The sequence below is a fragment of the Gordionus sp. m RMFG-2023 genome, chromosome 5, assembly GCF_954871325.1.
Source record: "Gordionus sp. m RMFG-2023 chromosome 5, tfGorSpeb1-WG-v2, whole genome shotgun sequence".
Lineage (NCBI taxonomy): Eukaryota > Metazoa > Nematomorpha > Gordioida > Chordodea > Parachordodidae > Gordionus > Gordionus sp. m RMFG-2023.
Genome location: NC_088779.1, coordinates 4,101,571 through 4,106,530, shown reverse-complemented (window position 1 = coordinate 4,106,530; position 4,960 = coordinate 4,101,571). Strand labels below are relative to the sequence as shown.

The 4,960-nt window shown below is 27.4% G+C and overlaps 1 long non-coding RNA gene across 1 annotated transcript; it reads right to left on the bottom strand.

Moving 5' to 3' along the window:
* Positions 1-1,386, bottom strand: LOC135930461 (uncharacterized). The gene is made up of 4 exons (XR_010572772.1): positions 1,347-1,386; positions 614-704; positions 451-568; positions 1-119 (listed from the first exon to the last, which is right to left on the bottom strand). It is a non-coding gene; the product is annotated as an uncharacterized LOC135930461 (long non-coding RNA).
* Positions 1,387-4,960: the final 3,574 nt, after the last annotated feature.

The window sequence follows — 4,960 nt, the reverse complement described above, 5'->3', positions numbered from 1 at the left end:
ATGGTATTTAAAAATATAAAAATATTTTTTTAATAAATAAGAATTTTATTTTTGACTATTTATCATAATCGCAGCCTCCATCTATCCTTCTATATTCTCTTTTGTTATAAAACTGTTCGCTAAAAAGAAATAATATATTAAGTATCTTTATAATCGATATTTCTTCTGGAGAAGGATATTTAAAGCAAATTAAAACTCTTTACTCGATATCGAATATTGGGGCTCTAAAATTCAATTTTGAATATTTGTAATTAAATAGAGATTTATTGTGTTAATCAAAAAAAAAATATTTAACAGTAATCGAGGTTCTCCTAGTTATTAGCTTAAGTTTAGCTTTAAAGTTAGCCACATGTTAGGGCATTCCGATATTCTAAGTAATAATTTGCTCGAAATATGTAAAAACAAGATGAATAAATGCAAATAGATGTTACTAATATTCAAATTTGTTACTTGGATAATTTGTATTTATATCCATCAAAACATATAGATTCGTCTTTTAATACGGTGCCATCTTTCACATTTTCTCGCTCACGTAAGGGACTTGTGCATTGGAGTTGGCAGGAATCTCCTATTAAAAATTGTATTCGAATAATAAAGTTTCATAAATATGCACCATTAATGTAAAGAGCCTCCCTGTTCCTAGTTTCATCTTTGCATTCCCAATCATTTGCTGTTTGCGAATCATATGCGGTTTGCAACACTTTCTGGAAGTTGTTTAAAAAAAAATGTTTACTAAAAGAACTTGGTTATATAAGAGATGGAGCTACAATGGACTTCCACAGATTAGAGAGAGCTCTATATGGTGGGGAAGGGGAAGGGGGTGGGAGATAAAAAACTGATACGGCGATATCAGGAACAGTGGAATTCTTTTTATACCCCTAAGCTCTTGCAGGTCTTTTAGGCCAACCTGGAACGTGCATTATTTTCATCTTCTTTGAAATACCTATTGCCAGATTCGTATTGATAATCATAAAAGATAATATTTTAGATGATTTTACGATTGTTGCGATAAGTTTAAAATTATTAAAACAAACTTACTTTTATTTGATTGTTTAAAAAATTTGAAATTCCGTAAAGAATTTATTGAATTCGCAGACCCTCTAATATAGTTGTATGCGTTTCAATGATGCTACTACCTAGACTGAAAGCGATTCATTTATAAAAGGTTTAAGCATTAAAAACGTAAAAACAAGTTGCAATCATGACATAGACTGAACGCCATCGAGTTTCCGTCTAAATGCCGTTCAATAAGGTTTGATACGGCTTTCAATGGCGGACTTTAATGAATGATCAGTCTAAGTTAATATTAATATCAATGATGCGTTATGTAAAATTATTTAACTTACTTCACACTGGACATATTTTGTGCACACCCCATAGCAACTAAAATTAAATAAAAAATCGTGATTTTTATGTTATATGTAATCAGGGCTTGAAACTGGGGGAAGAAGAAAGGTGATGGGGGGGGGGCAATAAAATATTTTTCCTTCTAATCAAAAAATGTGTATTATTTTTAAAGTGGAATTCAAAATACGTAATAAATACCTGATTAATATTAAAAAGTGAGTATCCAGACATCCTATTTTAAAAATGACGACGAAATCTATAATGCAATCTAACAAGTGCGGTCTCCAATCTCCCCCCCCCTCCTCTAGCAACACTTTCAAGTTAGAGCCCTGAATGTAATGTTTTGTGATATATGCTGTAATCTGGTATAAGAACTAATTCGGATGGCATCCTCCCTGTTGAAAAGGAATCTTTCAATTTTAAAACATTTATAATTGTGGATGATCATTAATTTTGAAGAAATCTAATTTTACCAAAAAAAAAATTGAGCATGTGCATGGTATCTATCATGCAAGTTTAAGAAAAATTTATCTTGTAAATTTGGAAAAATTTGGCCTTAAATTTTTAAGCGAATCTTATATTTATACTATGGATTTTAATAAAAACCTAAATTATGCAAGAAAATAGAAATCTTGAATCATCAGAAGAATACCGGATTATTTTTTTATTCAAGTTTAACTTAGCACCTTATACAGATTACAGACATTTGTAATAATAACTAGGGATATGTAAATAATTTTATAAATTAAATATATTTAAAAAAAAATTTAAACACTTGTTTTTTAACAAAAAGATCATTATATCTTTGAAAAAGTCACTATTTGACCAAAAAAAACAAAATAATATTTGCTTACCAAATTTTAGTAGAAAATAAAATTAGATTTATAATAATGAGGTAATTTACTTCTCATAATCATCATCACATTCTATCTTTTGGTAAGGCTTTTCGTAACCCCTGCATTCTTCAACTTCATACCTTCTCCCATTAATCATTTCTTTGTGAGAATAAGTGTCGTGTTTTTCTACAGGTATATTTGTTTTATTTTTGTCAATATTCAAATATATTTTTGTTATTAAAAAAAAGAATGAGTTAAATTAATTACCTATAAAACTAGCAAAGATTAATAGCAATCCAAAGATAAGCATGGTATCAAAAAATATTGATTTTATTTTATTTGTTAAAAAATTTAAGATTATTTGTTTTTAAAAGAAGAGTTTTAAATTTATTTCTGCCTTTTTATAGCCAGGTATATTTTTATATATATATATATTATTTTTTTTTCTTTTCAGATAATTTTTAGATTAAAATAATTTAAGTTATTTGCCTAATCATCATCTGAACAAACAAACTCGTAATATCTTTTTTATTATCATTTATCGATATAATTTAAGTTATATATAATATCCTTTTTTTGTTATAATTTACATGAATATTTTGAGAAATATATATTCCCTACAGACATTTCATCACATTTATTCATAAAATTCGGGAAATTTTAGATATAAATATGATCTTTGGGCGCAATTTATATAAATTTCTATTATCATAATTTTTTTTTATCATACCTAGACATTTTAATCTTTTTCACGAATTATGATGAAATGTTTTTAGATATAAATGTGACTTCTGGCCAAATTTACAACCTTTTTATTATTTCATGGTAAACAGGGTTGTCAGGTCTAAAAATTCAGATGCCGGCGAAAATATTTATAAAAGATTGATCACTACATCTTATTGCATATATCAATTTCAAATTTTCACTGTTGAATTTTTTTTTACTGCAAAATCAAAGTAAAATGTTTCAAAAAAAGAGATGTCAATATGATTGAGTCTGAGAATAGTTGAAAGTATTATATTTGAACTTGAGGAAATTAGAACAAATGTAGATTATCATAAATTATATGTCCTTGTTGAGTCAAAAGTAAGAGGCCTGTGAAATTATTATTTGTCTGCATCATCTCGCAAAAAGGCAAGGGTCATCGTTTTAGTATTATTATAGGGTCAGTCGAAGAATATCATAGAATAAATCTCACCCCCTCTTGGATACCTCTATAACTAAAACGAAATGAAAGGTTTCTTAATTAACCAGGCAGCACTTACAAACCTGTAAATATTTATTACAAAAGAATTCCTCCGAATTTATTTCAAATCTTGTTAAAGAAAGATTAAATATTTGGGCAGATTTTTATTGTGGATGTTCAAGTATCCCTGCCATACTAGCTGAATGCAAAGTATGGTATGAAAGGGGTTAAATATGGTTGATAATGTTCCAAAAAAATGCCAAACTCATTTGAGACTATCCTCATGCATAAAAATTATTTTATTATTATATAAAAGAACATTAACAAAGAATAAAAACATACCTGAAAAGTGGTGTTGTTACATGGCTCGATTTGAGACGATTTTTTAAAAAACCAGAAAAATATTGCCCTAAGACTCGATATTTGACTAATGGATGTCTAAACCAGAGGTCTGCGATGGGTGGGATTTAACTTAAGAGGCCCTCACACTAGGTTGTTTTTAAATTTTAAAACTTGCCCTTTGTTGGCTCGTTTGGCTCTTTATTCATTTATTTTTAATGTTTTATCAATTGTACATATATAATGCGCAATATTATGAATATTATTTTTTTTAATAATTTGACGTATGCCCTGCTCATTTAGCGCGAAAAATATTAAAAAAATTTACCCCACCCACGCACACCCATTACTTTAAATTTTTTTAACCCCTTCCACCACCCCGCCCAATGTTGAAAATATTTTAAAATACCTCCGCCCAAAATATGGGCGGGCGATGGACTAAAAGTCAGTCCATTTCAAACTTTAGCCTAAACCTTTATTCCATCTAAGAGCAAAAATCTTCAGGTTTGCGTAAAATTTTTCCGAATTATATAATGGTTTGACCGCTTTAAAAAATGGGATCAAAATTGAGCTAATTTAACAAAATTACTAAGAAATTCAACCTCTGGGAATTAACACCAAGCGCTGATGAATTCATTGAATAATTGGTTCAATCCCAAGAGTATTAAATTTTATATTATAAATTTATAATACTGTTCTCAATTATATTTTTATTTAATAATTTCAGGATACACCATATATTGAATATTTTTCGAAATTTATGTGTATTAATTCTCAAGAATATTTTTTGTGCGTTAGTCTATATTCCCAATATTTTTTTTTTGAAATATATTATTTAAATTTATAATAAAATTTATCATTTTTTTTACAAAATTTTTTTCGAGAAATTTTATATTATAATGATTCATATTCTATTATATACTTTTAATACCTCCAGGCATTTATAATATATATAAAAAAATTTATGAAAAAACTAATATAAAATAGCTTTATATTCAAAAGTTCGTGGAAAAATTGTATGAAATTCATAGAGTAGGTATTCCAAACATGGCTGGAATACATTTCTGGTAAAATCGGTTTCTTAAATTTATAAAAAATGTGCTTAATAAATGTTTTAAAATTGAAAAAATAACGAATTGCCAGGAAAAAAAAACAATGTCGCTAACATATATAATATTCAAAATTTTTTATTTTTTTTTAAATCCTCAGCTAAATAGTAAATATTTCATTCAAAAATAGCGAAAAAGATTTA